The sequence below is a fragment of the Mus musculus genome, chromosome 12 (genome assembly GCF_000001635.26).
Source record: "Mus musculus strain C57BL/6J chromosome 12, GRCm38.p6 C57BL/6J".
Lineage (NCBI taxonomy): Eukaryota > Metazoa > Chordata > Mammalia > Rodentia > Muridae > Mus > Mus musculus.
The window spans coordinates 27,066,739-27,084,654 of NC_000078.6; the positions used below are offsets into that span (position 1 = coordinate 27,066,739).

Here is a 17,916-nt window from a genome sequence, read left to right on the forward strand (position 1 = left end):
CATGCTAAAGGAGCAGTCTATCAACTGAGAAATGGTTCATTTTTGGAGGGAGCGTGTCACAGGTCTGGACCTAGACAGCCCTCTACCAACTTCAGAACTGGAACTGTGCCACCTTAGGCGTTGCTCTGTTGGGGTTGGGTGTGTGGGTTGTGGACTAAGTAAAGGGAGGATGCGCTCAGTCTGGCATATTTTAGCAAGTGTTCTACACATGTAGAGATACACAGAATGACACAGAGAGAGGCAGGCCTGTGGAATGAGAGGAATGCTGAGTGTATGGCTTTAGCTGCAGGTTCCTCAGCTCAGCCCTTGGAAACCTGTTTCCGTTCTGATTGTTAATGCATTTGCTTATTTCAATGCTTATGTTTTTTGCAATTTTAAAATGAAATATATATGTAAAAAATCCCAGCCTTACACTGAGGCTTCTGGGCTTGGGGGTCATGTTCAGTATAATGACATGAGGTGCTTTTTCTAATCTTCATTTGTTTTAGAGAATATTTACCATTATTGAAAGCCACTGTTAGGGGAATATCTGCTATAGGAACCCTAACCTCCAGGGTGGACTTAGGGATAGAAAAGGCCTCTAAGAGGAAGTAGTTATGATTTCTTTGCTCTAAAGACTGCTGTCCTGACCACCATCCCTTTAGGAAGACCTGCTGGAGAGTTCCCCTTCTCCTGCCACACTATGTTCTTCCACCAGAAAGAGGCTGTGTGAGAACATCAGGAGCGCCCATGTCCACATATTAGCTGTCTCCCAGGCTCAAGTGCTAGAAATGATTTTCCATTGAACCTGATGCTTTTACATGCAGCTCCAGATACCCCAGAGGGATTCTGAGGCAAGAGGATTCCTTGAGTCTCGAGTTTGGGATAATCTAAGCAAACAGCTGGACAGTATGACCCTAAGTTAAACATACTAGGATTAGTTTGCCTTAAAAAACCAAAACAAACAAACACCACCAACAACAACAACAAATCCAGTGCTGTCTAAAAGAAGTGTGAAGAAGGTCTTGGAGTCCAAATATCTGACCACTGAGTTGATTTTTTTTAAATAAATAGGAGCAAATATTAAAGAAGAGGAAATAAAGTCAGGGTGAATGCCAATGTGTTCCTGATACAAACATGTAATCTTATTACTCTAACATGTACAGTTACACTTCTAAATGAAGATTGCTTTTTCCATTTTTATAGTTAAGTTCAATATTTATTCACCCATGTAAAATGTTGTCATGTAAAATTATTCATACATAATTACTCAGTAATACTGGAGAAAGGGGACTGTCAGGTAGCTCAATGGGTAAAGGCCCTTGCTGCCAGGCTTAAGACCCTGAGTTCAATCCTTCGAACAGGGTGAAAGGAGAGAATCAACTTCTCTAGTTGTTCTCTAACTTCCACATGTATACAAAACCTCTGCATGACAAGTGTACACATGTGTCTACACAGACATGCACGTGTAGGTACATGAGTGTGTGTGTGAGCACACTCAAAATATAAAAATCAACAAGAACAACAACAACAAAAAAAGAACCTGAGTTTGGTTCTCAACACCTATGGGAGAGAACTTAACTCCAGCTCCAGGAAATTTAAATTCTTTCTCCTGGCTTACATGGGCACATACACTCATGTAGCACATATTTAAAGAGACACCCACACACAAATACATATCTATAAAAATAAAATGAACCTTAGAAACAAGCAGATAAACAAACAAAACCTGAAGGGGTCATGGCCTAAATCACTTTACCATCCCATGTGGCACCTGTTGGCTGCTCAGAATGTGGTGAAGCCTGGGACCGGAGAGTCCCTATTAGTCATGGACTGATCGACTTTGGTTCCTCTGTCTGGTTGAATCATTACAAGGCTACAGAGAGCATTAAACCACCAGCAATGAAAAAAATCTGTGGACAGCATCCATGAACTGGCTTGTCAGAAGTGGAGTAGGCAGGGGGGCTCCATCAGCTTCTGAAAATACAGGAATCCAGAAAGAGCAAATTAGAAACAACATGTTTCCCGGTTTTTTGGGTGAAGCAGGCCAAGTACCTTGTTCCTAGGGAAAGCAGGGGTAGGGTTTGCACACATGGGAGGCTCTATTCCCTTAACTTTCTGTCTTCTTATTTTTGCATTTGTCCTTGAGAGGCTGCAGTCCTCTGAGTGAAGTTGCAGCCCAAACATCCAAACCCACAGCAGGCTCATAGCACCTTGAAAGTCACGACAGCAGGGAATGCAAGCATGGCTGGAGCAAGGTGGCAGACTTTAGGGCAGAAGCCAGGGCTCTTCTCTGTGAGCTGCATACCTGCTTTCACTATGTCCTCTGTGTTCAAGGGAGGTACAGAGAAAGCTTTGCTGAGCAAGTGTTGGAGGACCTGAGTATGGGGCCAACAGGGACAGATTTCCTCTGAGCAGACAGGTTGCATCTGTGGAAATCTGAGATCTTCCTGCTTTGAAGGAATCTGATGATGTGGTCAGATTAGGAGATGGCCAGTAATCCCTGGTAAAGAAAACTACCATTGACTTATTTAAACTAAAGAAGAAAACTACCATTGATTTATTTAAACTGAACCTGTGTTCGTCATGGGCAACACACTGAAATCAAAACAGTGAACATGGTTTCTAATTTGACTGCAAACACACAACTATGTCCTAAAAATCACACCTCAGTGCATGTAATTCATTTAAAATGGCTGCATGAACCCAGAACCAAACTGTTTTAGATAATTATACTTATTTGGACAATATTACCATGAGGTTAAAACCAAGGAAGGGAGTGTATGTTCCTACATTCATCATGCCAGGGGAGAACATTGAAACAAACAGTAGAAAAATGAGCAATGGAGCTTAGACCTGTAAACTAGCACGTGGGAGGTGGAGTCGGGAGGATCAGGCTCAAGCATATCCTTGCCTATTTAGTGAATTTGCTTGAAGCCAGAAGGGGAGCTATGAGACCCTGTCTATAAAATAAAACAGAACAGTGGAGCAGAGAGTGGGATGTCTCCTTGAATCCACATCCTAGAAAAATCATTTAAGTCATTTTTGTTGAATCCAACATCTACGATATGTTCACTTCTTCATTTCCTCACTACTGGGAAAGTTCAGGCTGAAATAAACCAAGGGCCCATGTTTTCAGATGTGCAGCACACTATCCAGCAGGAGTATCAGATGGTGAGAATCCCACTTTGAGGGGTACAGTAGCCAGCTCCAGGTGAAAGCCTTCCAGGGTCTGAAGGGTCAAAGTGAGATCTGCTGGCCAGGTCCACCTCTCCTCCTCCCAAGAAGATGAGGCAGTTTTTGTGCTGTCCCTTAATCCAAACTCTTCTGACAAATTTGGCATAATATCAAAGCATATGTTTTGCCAACAGTTCTTTTTGTCTCTTTTCCTCAAAATCAATGCTGGTGAACTTTAATCAAGTCCACATACTCTCCTCATTTCTGATACTTTACTTCTCCTCTCTGTTCTCCCTGTGGTTTGCTAGCTCTCTCTAGGTACAGATTATAGCTTGAATGCTGATTTGTGGGAATGGTTCAAGACTGGATTGAAATTTTACACATGTCCATTTTATTATTTTATTCTCCAAAAAACCTGCTGAATCTAATCAGTGCTTAAGCACATGGATGTATAGCCACCATGTTGTGCAGGTTTGGTATAAGCAACCACTGCTACTGTGAATTCATGACAGAGTTCAGTCCTGGAGACACTGTCTTGCCCAGTTCCCTGACCTCTGCTTACAGTCTTTCTGTCCCCTCTTCCTCAATGTTCCATGAGGCAGAGAAAGAACAAAAGAATGAAAAAAGAAAGAAAGAAAGAAAGAAAGAAAGAAAGAAAGAAAGAAAGAAAGAAAGAAAGAGAGAGAGAGAGAGAGAGAAGAGAGGGAGGGAGGGAGGGAGGGAGGGAGAAAAGGAAGGAGGGAGGGGAGGAGAGGGGAGGGGAGGAGAGAAGGGAGGGGAGGGCAGGGAAGGAGAGGAGAGGAGAGGAGAGGAGAGAAATGTTGTTATTGTGGCACTTGTTTGTAATCCTAGTATTTAGGAGACTGAGGCAGGGGGACTGTGAGTTCAAGACCAACCGGATCTATGTAGCAAGAACATGTACCCCAACCCCCAAATAGATAAGAAAAATGTTTTATTTGAAGGAACTATAGGAACTAATTCTGTAGTAGAGGGTTGTAAGGTTCTTCCCTCACGTCCTGAGGTAATATAATAACCAGGATGGGACTCATGCAAGCCTATGACTGGCAGTTGCTACACTCTATACCATGAAAATCCCTATCAGACATGATAAAGAAAGAGTTCATCCATCTCCATTCTCTAGTGGTCTCACAGACAAGACAAAAAAAAGAAAAGACCTGAAATGACAGTTCACATGAGCCCTTTCACTTCACGGGCCACACTCCTCTGCCTGATATGGGAAGACATCACCCCGTCATCACGTCATGCCCACATAACTAAGACAATACAAATACAATGTGTGAAAAATCTCCATTCCAGAATATTCCAGGGGAAAACTTTGCTTTTCTCTGAAGAGGGTCTCATACCACCTCCATTTTGCCAGGACACCTCTGATATTCTAACAAGTAATATATACCTGAGTAACTTGATACCTGGATCAATAGACTGGCAGAATCCTGGAGACAGAACCCCAAAGATTGAGACAGGCAAATTAGGCCCCTGCCTTTCTTAGAAAATTTGGTGGATGGTCTACATAGTTGCTATTGAGAAGATGTTGAAATGCTCTATATGGTATCTGCTACAATACCCCCACGTCCTTCTCTGCCTAGGGATCGTAATGATTATTCTCCAGACACTTGTGCTTGAGAGCAGCACAGGTAACATGTAGTGAGATGTTACAATGTTGGAGAACCTGATGCCACGTGGACACAATGAGCTGGGGATGACGTCAGAGAATGTTTACTCTCCCCACTCTCTCCTGGGTTGATGGAATTAAGAAGGCCATTGGGAAAATCATCACCGAACTCCAAAGCTTGCAGAAATCTCTTAGTGTATTAGTGTTTCTTCAAATCCTTTGAAGATTCATAGAGCTGTACCTCTTGCAGGACACCTTATTTTAAGGACTTTGTGAGTTTCTGGTTCTCATCTCAAAAGTTTAATGGGGTCCCATGAGGGACAAAGCCAATCCTGAACAGGGAAGAAGACCTGAGTTGATCTTCTTGCCTCTCAGCTGTACACAGGGAATTAAACAGGCTCATGGCATAAGGACAGGCTCCTGACGACATCATGTGACTGTATCAGTATAGAAGCCACAGATATCCTAGATTCAGTATTTATGCCTCAGAAGTGACTAGCACACACTCATGTGTGATTACTACATGTGTTGGTTAATATACTTTTTGAGTGTGACAGGATCTAGAATCACCATGGCAACAATCTCTGGGCATGTCTGTGGGAGGTTTCCTAGATTAGGTTAATTGATGTGGTAATACCCACCTTAAATGAGAATGGCACCACACCTTGAGCTGTGGTCCTGGACTTGATAAGAGAAAGAATGAGCCCAACGTCAGCACCTACCATCTTCTGCTTCCCCAATATGTGGACAGATTCCTGACAGTGGTATTTGTGCCTATGGGAACCTGCATTTAGGTTCATCCAGGTTGGCCCAACTCCAGCTCCTCTGTGACTGCTCCTCTCCCTGCTCCAGGGATTTGAACTGGAATCAGCAGGAAAGAGTGTATGTACATGTTCGGCATCAAGAGAATTCATGAATTGCTTGGATCTGTGCTTCCAGTGAACGTTCTAATCACCCACGTGCTGTGTTTCAAATGCGACAGTGATTTGTGTAGGTTGGTTTACATAGGAGTGACTTTCAATAAGGGAAATGTATTCCTCGCTCTTTGATTTGCTTAACAAGCAGCTTTCAACTTCCAGTTTTATTAATTGCTCTGAAAACCTACAATTTAGGTAAAACTAATTACATTTGATTTTACTCAGTTGGTTAGCTCTTTTTTGTTGTAAATGGGACTGAAAACAATCACTTTTATCTATATGTTCTGTATATGATATGACAATGGAAAATGTAGGGAGACATCCAACAACTCCCTCAGAATCAGATTCAACTTGATTTCTAATGAAGGGTTTGTTCTTGCAAAAAAATTTACCTTGACAAGTCTTTTCTTCCAGGAATCAATATTTTTTCCCTTGTTTCTTTTTAAAAGCACATTTATTTGCCTTCTGTTAGCTTTTTTCTTTTTAAATCTTCTAAGCAGTGACCATTTTTAATTATACTATGGATGTGTAGTTTGATCACGAGCAGTCTTGTTACCCACAGGAGATGACAAGGCTTGGTAGAGACCACTGTTGATTTGAGAGGATTCACCTAATTTGAGCGGTTCTAGCAAGGAACCAATGTTAGCTCAGCGCCATGACAAGGCATTCTGGACCCTACTTGTTGGAAGACACAATCAGCGAGAGCAAAGTCTGCACATTTTCGGTCAAATCCTAAAACTGAAAGAAGAATGAAGTGAAGTGGAGTGAAGGGAAGGGAAGAGGTCAGCTACAGGGAAGTTCCTTGAATTTTGAGCAGGGTGGCTTTTGTTGGCCTGCTGGATTACAGAAGCTTGCTTCATGAGGTAGCACAAAAACTGCAGTGTCTCTGGTCACTGGTTATTAATTGTGAGTGCATACTACCTGATCAGACAATTTAATGATACAATGTAATATCTTCCTACCCCACACCTATTTGGAGATAGCATTCAACTACATTTATGGGGTAAAGAACAGTTATATCTACCATCACAACTGGAACTATAAGAAACCCAGCCTTACTTAAGGCTGTAGTGAACCACCATCATGAGCCACCACGAGAGCTCAAATGTCTTTTGAGTCATTTGCAGTCATGTCTTCAAGACAATGTCCCATCCCTTTGCACAGCAAGTTGCATAAGGCACTGGCTAGTATGTCTTAAATATGGGTGATTATTTCTTTAAAAGAGTTTAAAGAGGGGGCTGGAGAGATGGCTCAGCAGTTAAGAGCACTGACTGCTCATCCAGAGGTCCTGAGTTCAATTCCCAGCAACCATGTGGTATCTCACAACCATCTGTAACGGAATCTGATGCCCTCTTCTGGTGTGTCTGAAGATAGCTACAGTGTACTCATGTAAATAAAATAAATAAATCTTTAAAAAAAAAAGTTTAAAGAGACTAACCTGCTGTATAACACATACATAAATATCAATAGATATATTTTCTTCCTTTATCTCTTTGAGGATTTTATTTCCAAAAAATATGTCCAAATCCTAGAGAACTGGAGAAGAAGGAAACCAGCTATTTCCGTGCTGCCTGCCTCTCTGACTGAACAGAAAGCTGTATCTTGTGATGTTCTGGCTTGTGTGCCTGTAGCATCATCATCTGACTCTAGTGCAGGATACTCTTGGTCAGATATGACCATCTGCAGAGCACAGCCTTTCTCTACTCTAAGTATCGGAGACCTTATAGGAATCAAGACTTAAATTTCCACTGGCAAGACTTGAGTTAGTTGCTCTTCTCGTGTCTGTGAACAATCCCTGACAGGGATCAGCTCAAGAGAGGAAGGGCTTACCGTCTGTGGTGCACATGTCAAATCATGGTGAGAACGGTGGTACGTCTATAGAAGTGTAAAGCAGCTCCCCACATTGTGTTTGAACTCAAGACTCAGAGACAAATAGTGGTGCTCTGCTCATTTTACCTTTCGTTAACCCAGCTGGTAGAATAGTGTCACCCACAGTTAGGGTGGGTTGTCCTGCCTAAATTAAGCTAATTGAGAAAAAACCTTCACAGAGACACTCGTGATTTGTCTTTCCTAGATGATTTTAGGTCATATTGACAACCAACATTATTCATCAAAAGGTGACTTACATTGAATTTGAAGAAAAAAAGTTTGTCTTAATTCTCTGATAGCATTATATTTATTCCTTCCAATGACTCCATTCAGCCTGCAGAATCACACACACACACACACACACACACACACACACACACACACACACACACACACGTCCACACCTTCTTGCTGGAAGCCTATGCACAGGTCTGAGATATCTTTTCAATGACAAGTAGTCCTCAGTTACTGTGGCTTCACATGCATACACAAGCATCTTAGACTCTGCTGGAAAAGGGCATCTTATGAAATATAGTGGTCACATGGTATCCACCATCAGCAACGGAAAGAGATAAATGCTTGCAGCTGCTCAGCTCCCTGTCTCAACTTACACAGTCCAGGATTCCACAGGGAATGGTATCACCCACAGTGTGCAGCCTTCCCACCATGATTATACAACAAAAGCAATTTTCCTCTGGCACATCCACAGACTTATCTTCCAAGTGATTCTAGGTTCTTCCAAGTTGGCAACACTGACCCACACAGTTGTTCCTAGGGCCTGTTTAACTAACAATATTGTAAGTAAGAACTGTGTGTGTATACTGGGGAGTATGTGTTGATGTGTATATATTCATGTGCTTGCTTGTGTGTGTTGTATGTGTGTGTGTGAATGTGTTGATATTTGTGTTTTGGTGTGTATGTTGTAGTGTGTGTTTTGGGGTATCTATACATGTGTGCATTGTTATATGTGTATGTAAAGGTGTTGGTGTATGTGTGAGTTGAGTTGTGTGTGTACATGCATGTATGTGCTGGGATGTCTATATATGTATGGAAGGCTGTTAGTGTGTTGTGATTGTTTGTATGTATATGTACATGTGTATATGTTGGAATATATATATATTTCTGTGTTTTGTGTGTATACTGTGCTGTGTGTGCATAAATGTGTTGGGGTATATATTTGGGTATATTTGTTCATGTGTAAGTATTGTGTATGTGTGAAAATGAATGTATGTATTGGTGTGTATGTACATTTGTATGTCTCTATGTGTTGGGATGTGTGTGCTTGTGCATGTGTTTGAGTGTGTGTATTTGTATGTGTGTGTGTTTGAATGTGTATGTGTATATGTTTATGTGTGTTATGTGTGTGTGTTGAGGGTATGTCCAGAAATAAGCTCTGGTATTATTCCTTAGATGCCTTCCATTTTGATTTTAAGACAAAGTCTTTCACTGATATGACTCTTTCTGGTTTGTCTAGGTTGGCTGGCCAGCATACCTAAAGTATCTGCTAATCAGATACTTGCTATTGCAAGTCTGTTCGACCATACCTGGCTTTTCACGAGGATTCTGGGTGCGAAGTGAGCATCTCCAACCTTAACAGTTGGTGGTTTTGTGGAGGTAGTAAACCTATCATGGAATATTTAAATATTCTCATTTCCACCAACACTCCTGTGACAGAAAATGTGCAGAAATAGATGTTAATAAAGAGTTAAAATATATAAGCAAGAACTGATAGAGACCTTGCAACTTGGTTAAGACTACATTGGCCTCATCCACCCTCAACACTCTTAGGACCTAGCACGTCTGCATCACTCACAGTTGTGGCTCAGATAGGCCCATTTACAGTCAAACCACATAGAAAAGCCAAAGGCAAGAGTCAATGCAATTAACCCGAAGTGAAATTCTGCTTCTAAAAAATTCTCCCACTCCATTCTTGGATGTATAGTACACGGTTTTCACTGTAATGGCTCTTGTAAATTAATTGCAGACACAGCCGTCCATGGGCATTCTCAGAATAAGTGGCAAGTAGTTAATTGCACCCCAAATTAGCCAATTCTGCCCATAATTAACCATTTGAAGACAATTAATTGAATGCATAATATTTGCACCTGCAACTAATTGGAGACCCGTGTATTGTTCCTTGAAGAAATAAATAAATAAATAAATAGTAACAACAACAAAAGAACCAGTGGCTACTCTTAAAACATAGCCTTTTATAGTCCCAGGTTCTAGAGAGCTGGGGAGAGGACAGAGCTCCGGAAGTGCTCCACTAGCTGCAGCTGCCTGAGTAGAAAAGCAATTTTAAGCTAGAAGGTAAGAACTGTGTGTGTTTCTGACACACAACATAATGCTTCCTCTAACTCACACAGACATTATGCAAGGGCTAATGAAGGTAATTACATCATGCTTTACAAAGACCAGCAAGGTTTGCAAGAGAGCCTGATTTTTAACTGTTTTCCCTTTCTTTCCACTATTAATGCAAACTACCTATAGGTAAAAATTTTAAAGCATCATTTTTCATTTAAGTTAAAGACATTCAACTTTTACTTTTGTCAATATTAAGACGCTTCTGAATTTTGACGTATAGTGTTATTCTATAGTAAAGGTCCATCACTTTGATTCTACTGCTATCTCAACCCATTGGTACTGAATGTGTTTATGAATGTAAAAAGCAAATGTGTCCTGATGTTTACCTGACATTAGAGGACTCACTACTTTGGTGTCATTGTTTCGGATGCAGCAGGATCCTGCATTGATGTTAGTCTCTCTCTGCTCTCTTCACAAAACAAACGGTTAATAATAACAAGGAGAATAATACTGATGTGATGGTAGTGTAAATCACTTTTCATTTAACAAACATAACCTAACTTACATGGTCACATTTTAATGCCTGCTTTACTGGTAAGAAAACTGTCCACAGAAACTATACTAACCTCCGTGTTTTACTTAAACAATAAGCCTTGAAAATATAATCTAAATTTAGATAATAAAATCCACTGGAGGTGAGCAGCACAAAACTCAAGATTCAGTGACTGTTGCACTAAGATCAGGCACCAGACACTTCCATCAGGTCAAATCCTGTTGACTCCCTTGGAAGAGTACTGAAGATGAGTGAATGACACTGCAGATAGAGTGTGTCACGTGACTTATGTCTTAGTGCTCTAGGATCCCCATCCCCAGGAGCTCCATCTTCAAATAGAAAGAAGCCATTAGCATCTTTATTTTACAGGTGAGACAATTAGGGCAAAGCAATGTAAATGAACTTGCTTAAGAATATGAATACGGCAAAAGGTCACGTCACAGAAGAATCCTGTATACTTACAATTCCAGTCAACTGCCTTTGGTACAGGAACCAAGGAAGGACACACCCCAGTGGACCACGGTGTGGTGTAAAAAGTCGATACCCACATGCAAGACACAAGACTTTGGATCCTTATCTCACACCATAGATAGGAGCCATCTCAAAACTGATTAGAGACATGAAGGTAAGAACTGAAGTTGTAAAAAATCTGGAGGACCACACAGATATTACTTTCATGCCTTTGGTCTTTAAAATCATATTTTGGATAGAATAACAAAGCATGAGCAACAAAATAAAAATTAAGAGTTGAGACTGTCCTAAATGAAAATACTTGTAAACTACAAAGCAAACAAACAAACCCCGGAACAACACCAACACAAAGAAGAAGCAACAGCCGAGATAAGCTAACTATAAGAAAGAAGACAGGGTTCCCAAGTTCCCAGTGGCATCAAGTGTGTAAAGATGAGCTCTTCCACAGTGCTGGGAAGATGGGAATCAAAGGCACTGTGAGCTGTAACCTCAGAGCCAATACGATGGCTGTTATCAAAAAGTCAAAAGATCACTCCTGGGCATATACCCAAAAGATGCTCTAACATCCCACAAAGACACTTGCTCATCCATGTTCATAGCAGCTTTATTCATAATAGCCAGAAACTGGAAACAACCTAGATGCCCCTGAACTGGAGACTGGATAAAGAAAATGTTGTCCATCTACACAGTGGAATACTATTCAGCTATCAAAAACAAAGATATCATGCATTTGTCAGGAAAATGGATGGAACTTGAGAACATCATCCTGAGTGAGGGAACCCAGTCCCAAAAGGACATACATGGTATGTACTCACATATAAGTGGATATTAGCCATAAAGTACAGGATACCCACTATACACTCCAAAGACCCAAAGAAACTAAATAAGAAGGATTGCACGAGCAAGGATGCTTGAATCTTACTTACAAGGGATAATAAAATAGTCATAAGAAGCCAAAGGAAAGAGGAAACTGGAAGGAAAGTGTATGGGGAGGAAAATGAGGGCGTTAGGATCAGGTGTGGGGAAGAACAGGAGAGATGGCTAGATGGCCATGAAAATGAATGGAAATGAGCAACTGACTGGTGTGAGGAGGTGAGGTGCATCTCCAGGATGAAAAAGAGACCTGGGATAAGGGAAATGCTCAAGAATCAATGGGGTGACTTAAGCTGTAAGTGACAACACTGGGGATATGGAACCTGAAGAAGCCACCTCCTGTAGTCAGACAGGAACCTTGGTGGAATGATAAAGACACAAACCAACCCACAAAACTTTCAACCCAAAATTTATCCTGTCTACAACAGATGCAGACAGACACAGGGGATGGAGCAGAGACTGAAAGAATGACAACTAATATCCGACCCAACTTGAAACCCTTCCCATGGCCAAGCAACAATTCCTGACAAGATTTAACGGTACTGTGTTATGCTTGCAGCCAGGAGTCTAGCAGGACTGTCCTCTGAAAGCCCACCCAGCAGTTGACTCATACAGATACAGACACCCAGATTCAAACAGTGGATAGAGCTTGAGGACTCTTATGGAAGAATAGGAGGAAGAATTGCAGGCCCCAAAGGGGACAGGAACTCCACAGAAAGACCAACAGAGTCAACTAACTTGGACCCTTGCTTGGAGGCTGTCAGAGTCTGAACCAACAACCAAAGAACATACAGGGCTGGACCTAGGCATCCCTGCTTATATGTATGTAGCAGATGTGCAGCTTGGTCTTCATGTGTATCCTGAACAATTGGAGCAGGGACTGTCCCCAAAGCTGTTGCCTGTATGTGGGATATGTTCTTCTAGCTGGGCTGCCTTGTCTGGACTTAGTGGGAGAGGATGTGCTTAGCCCCACAGAAACTTAATATGCAGGGGTTGGGGGATACCCAGGGTATCCCCACCCACTCATAAGAGAAATGGAGGAGAGAAGCAAGGATTGTAGGAGGGAATGACCGGGAAGAGGGCGGGGAGCAGGATATGAAGTGGAAAAGAATAAAGTAAAATCATAAAAAAAAAACAAAGGCAAAAGGGGAGAAAGGATGTGAGAAAAGAGCCTTAAGCAGTTGGTGGGATTGAGAAGATGTAGAGCCACTGTTGGCAGACAGTTACAAAGGAACAAAAGTAGCAACTCCCACAGGCTCTGGCACACCTGTTTCCCAGCATGCTTTCAGAGAAAATGGAATCAGGATCTCAAAATGTAAAAGTCTATAAGCACATGTCTTTTGCAGCGTTTCTTACAATGGCCAAGATTTAGAAACTCAGGTACTCATTGGTGACGGATAGGGAAAGAAACCGGACCCATACACCACAGAAGGAATACTCTATTGCTATTCTGCCTTCAGAAAGAAAACCATTGCACCCTTTGTGATGAATGGGGGTTTGGAATACACTATAACACATTTTAAAATAAGTTCAAGGGAAAGCAAACTATTTAGAATCTCAATTATGTGGAATCTAAACAAACTCAAAGTTAAAAAGACCACAGTGGTGTTTCCCAGGATCATTCTGTATGGTCCTGAGAATGATAGCAACATCTTTGACTGCAAGTGAGTGAGTTTTTAAAGAGGTTATAGAGTGAGCATCAAGGAACAGACAGAAACAGCAGAGGGACAGTAGAACATTGTCAGAGGAGGAGGTAGCAGCACCCAACAGCAATGACTGGAGAAGCCCAAGGGGTAGAATCAACAGAGGTGATAGCATCAAAGCTGGGCCTTACATCATCTAAAAGACCGGCTGTGAAAGAAGGATGCTGTGTTCCTGACTCAGAATCTCCTCAATGGTGAGCCCCCCCATTCGTTCCCACAGCAGGGGTCTCTAAACCCCAGGATAAGCAACAGTTACCCCTGTTGGAAATGGTTCTTCTTCCAGCTGTTCTCAAGGGCACAGTGCTTTCAACCCTGTTAGCTACTTGCTGGGTTTTTTGTTTTGGTTTGGTTTTTTGTTTTTGTTTTTTTTCCTCTCACCCTGTTACAGAGCCTTAGAGGCAGCCTGGTGCAGGACAGAAGTCTTGTTTTAGACTTACTTATTTTGTGTGAGTGTTTTTCCTACGTGCACGTGTGCACCCTACATAGCATTCTTGGAGTCCAAGGATGTTGGAAGAGGGCATAGTATCCCCTGGAACTGAATTTACAGATCATTGTGAGCTGCCAAGTGGGTGCCAGGAATGGAACCCTAAGAACTCTGCAAAAACAGTAAGTGCTCTTAACGGCTGAAGCGAGAGAAAGATATTAACGGTTAGAAGCTAGTCCTGGAAGTAACATTACCAGTGGCTCCAAAAGCCACCGAACCATCAAGAAAAACGTACAAGAAATGGCAAGAGACCTGTGGTGGTAGGAGCTAGAGCTGGAAAGCTAGGGCCAATTTCTCTACTAAGGAGTCTAGTCTGTGACGGCAGCAGAAGTTGGGGTCTGTGCAAGCAAGCCATACAGGGCAGAAAGGCTGCAATCACTTCTGTAGTAGAGGGTAGGAGGGCTCCACCATATTCAGATAAGTCCTTGTCATCAGAAGCTGGGTTCCTAGTAAATGTGAGTGAAAGTAACTTGGTTTCATTGGCACAGACCGTCCCTATATCACAAACTGAAAAATGCCCAGGGTGGGTTTCCTAAAGAGCTTCAGGTATAACAAACTACGAGAAACATTTCAGAATGGGGAGAAGATGTGGATTTTATCAGGTGTCGGTAATAAAGGCTAAAAGCACCAAGAATTTATAGTCCTTTTCCCCCAAGGAGTCAACCTGAAGCGTGGCATTGTCAAGCAAGCCACTGATAACAACTGTGGACAGGACCAAACACACACAATGCCCTGGGGCACTTGCCCAGCTAGCTTCATCATCTGGCGGACTTGAAGGCATTAATCAAAATATGCAGAGGAAGGATTTACTACGGAGACAAGAGTGGCTTCCAAGGCTTCATGTCTGCACCTAGTCTCTAGTGCTCACCCAGGCGAGGCCCTGTGGAGAGGCAGCACACGCACCCACACCTCTCTCCTTGGTGCTCAGAGGCTCACACCCCTCCCAACTAGCGCAACTCCTAATCAACAATCTCTCATTACGTAGTCAAGGTTGGCCTCAAACTCTCAGCCATCCTCCTGCCTCAGATTACTTAGTCCCGAGATTACAATTGCGTTCTACCATGCTCAGTTTAACAAAAAGACAACTCTGGGTTTAGTCTATGTTCTTCAGAAACATCACACGTGGTAAATAATTCTCTCTCTCTCTCTCTCTCTCTCTCTCTCTCTCTCTCTCTCTCTCTCTCTCTCTCTGTCTCTCTCTCTCCTTTTTCAGACTGTCTGCTTAACCAATCATACTAAATTACTGGCTTTTTTGCCTCCAGAGATTATAAAAGCATGATTTTGATTTGATTTGATTTTCCTCTGCTGTGTAAGAGAAAAGCTGGTCCTGTAGTATCTGAAGGGCTTATATAGTAACTGGGTTTATTCCCCAGGAAGAAAGTCCTTTGGCATCTCTGGGAAGGGAAGAATATCCTGAGGACACGGTATGAGCTCCTCCCTCCAAGGCCTACCTCCCAGAGACAGACAGGACTCTCCACATCCTGCCCCACCTACTGACCCTTTCCCAGAGCTTGATGCAGAGCCTCCCCCGCTGGAAGGATTTGCACATTTCTCTGTGACTCCACTCAGGAGTCCAGCTAATTCATAGATGTTCTAGGAGCAACTAACATTCTTTATAATATTAGATTGTGGCATCCATCTTGGGAACTGCAATGGCTGTCTAGAGCTGCAGCCATGGACAGCAACATCTTCAGCTTGCTCCAAGGCAGGGACAACTTTAGATCTACAATTACAACTACATTGACTTGTTAATAACCTCTTTCCTTCCCAACTGCTAAGGGTCCATTCTGTCCCCCGGGAGAATCTCAGCACAACACAGCTTTGTATGCTGTATTAATGATTGACATCAAGGTTTTGCTGTGGTACCCTTTTCTATATGTACCAAAACTTGACTGTATACCCAGTTTATACTGATGCTTGTCCCTGTCCCTCCAGTCAGCCACAGTGAGGGGCAGTGGGTGGGCAAAAAAGAAGGGTTTGAAGCAGACAGGGGAAATGGGGAAGAGCGAAGACACATGACTCAGCTTAGGTCTGGCTTCCAGTCTCTCTAAGAGTCAGGCTTTCCCCTGAGATTCCTCTGTTCATATGCATTCTCATTCTTCACAGAAGCCTCCCGGATTCCCAGCCTTCCCTCAGTCGGCCCCTCCCCCCTTCCCTCCTCCTCTTCCCCCACAAAGGCACATCTTGCCTCCCGCACACCACGTGAGCAGGGACTCACAGATGCATAATTTATACAGACACATATTGGCTGACGGATGCCACTCCTTTCAGCGTGTACAAAAGCAATGAAGAGAGTCACTCCTAGAATATGAGGCGAAAATCAGATGGCGGTGCCCCCCCTCTGCCCCCCCCAGAATATGAGGCGAAAATCAGATGGCGGTGCCCCCCCTCTGCCCCCCCCCCCCCGTATTGTGGAGCATGTGCTGCCCCTAATATTGCTGAAAATCTCTCCACAGCCTCTGTGAGGCTCACCGAACAGACACCAGCGTCTCGGCCTGCCTCCTGTCTCTTCAGAGCCCAAGCCGAGGCAGACTCTTTCCTCACTCTTTCCTCACATTATTTGCAAGTTGCTCACCTTGGGCTGACTTCAAACATGACGTCATTGCCACCTGCCAGGCAGAGGATGGGTGTAAAATGCTACCCTATTATGTGGAAGATGGTGTGAACCCTGGAAGCCTCCTGTCCCAACAGCCAGCCTGAAAGGAGCAGACGGGGAGGAGGGGGTGGGGTGGGGAAATGGACAGAGAAAGAGCGGAGGATTCCTTTCTCATTCATTAGCAGGCCTCCTCACCCCACCACACATTGAAAGGAAGACAGAAAAGAAAGAAAGAGAGAGAGGAAGAAAGAAAGAAAGAAAGAAAGAAAGAAAGAAAGAAAGAAAGAAAGAAAGAAAGAAAGAAAGAAAGAAAGAAAGAAAGAAAGAAAGAAAGAAAGAAAGAGGCAACCCAGCTATTTTTAAAAATGACAAGGAGCAAAATTTTTCAAGCTTATCAGGCAAACAGCAAATGAATCCCAGACTCAGAGGCCTTCCTGCTCTGGGAGGGGTTTAGGAATAATTTTTCAACATGTGAGCTCTATCTTGTCTTCACGACTTCCCCTCCATTATGGCTGGGCTTGGGAGAGAGTCACTCACTGAAGACACACTTAATCAATGTCACACTCTTCCCCCCACCAAGGCTCCTGCTGCTTGGGCCTTAGTGATGAAATATTAATGAAAAGGGGAGGGGACAAAGAAATGTGTGCTGAGTGGGCTGAAGATTTTTCTTCTGAGAGTGTCACTGGGAGGGGTGGGAAAGGACAAATACTTCCTAGAGTGTCACTGGGAGGGGTGAAGGACAAATAGCCCTAAACTGTGAAATGGTAAGAAGTTACATTTTTATATAAGGACAAGGTAACGGGATGCCTAATGGATTAAAAGCAGTGTTTTATTTTACTTGCAAGAAAGGGCTGGCAAAGTGGCTCATTTGGATCCTCAGAACCCACTGTAGTTAGTGCCTGCATTCCCAGTGCTGGGAGACTGAGTTGGGGGACTCCCGAGGCTTTGCTAGCCAGAGAGTCACTCCAAATGAGTGAGCCCAGGTCCAGCAAGAAGCCCTGTCTTAGAAGATAAGATGGTGACTCAGAGAATAGGAACTCTTACTGCTTCTCCGGAGGGCACTTTGGACTGCTCACACCTGCCTGTATCTCCAATTTCAGGGCCACTGAAACCTCTGGTCTCCAGGGGAGGTGGATTCATGTGCAACACACACACACACACACACACACACACACACACACACACACACACACACACACACACACACACAAATCTTAAGAGAATGAGATAGAAAGCAATTGAGGACCCTTGATGAGGACCTCTAACTTCATACCAATCTCACCCCTGTGCCCATCCCCAAGTCACACTCCACAATGAGTCAGGTACGCAATTCCAAATGCTGCATGGTTCTTTTCGG

The 17,916-nt window shown here is 43.0% G+C and overlaps 2 long non-coding RNA genes across 18 annotated transcripts in view; one reads left to right on the plus strand and one right to left on the minus strand.

Annotated features, from left to right (window-relative positions):
• The window catches only part of Gm30515, a 54,554-nt gene extending 37,746 nt beyond the window's left edge, over positions 1-16,808 (minus strand). For 5 of the 13 annotated variants that reach the window (XR_001780580.2, XR_001780588.2, XR_001780586.2 and 2 more), the window contains exons 1-2: positions 16,539-16,807; positions 1,739-1,956 (exon numbers count right to left, since the gene is read on the minus strand). This is a non-coding gene — a long non-coding RNA (predicted gene, 30515). Of the gene's footprint in view, positions 1-1,738; positions 1,957-2,287; positions 3,775-9,119; positions 9,241-16,538 lie in introns of those variants that run through there. The other 8 variants (XR_001780587.2, XR_001780584.2, XR_001780579.2 and 5 more) reach the window with 7 other exon arrangements.
• Positions 16,809-16,811: 3 nt separating this feature from the next.
• Gm30401 overlaps positions 16,812-17,916 on the plus strand; it is a 42,715-nt gene continuing 41,610 nt past the window's right edge. For 4 of the 5 annotated variants that reach the window (XR_001780591.2, XR_872604.2, XR_872606.2 and 1 more), the window contains exon 1: positions 16,812-17,323. This is a non-coding gene — a long non-coding RNA (predicted gene, 30401). Of the gene's footprint in view, positions 17,882-17,916 lie in introns of all 5 variants that reach the window. The other variant, XR_872605.2, reaches the window with a different exon arrangement.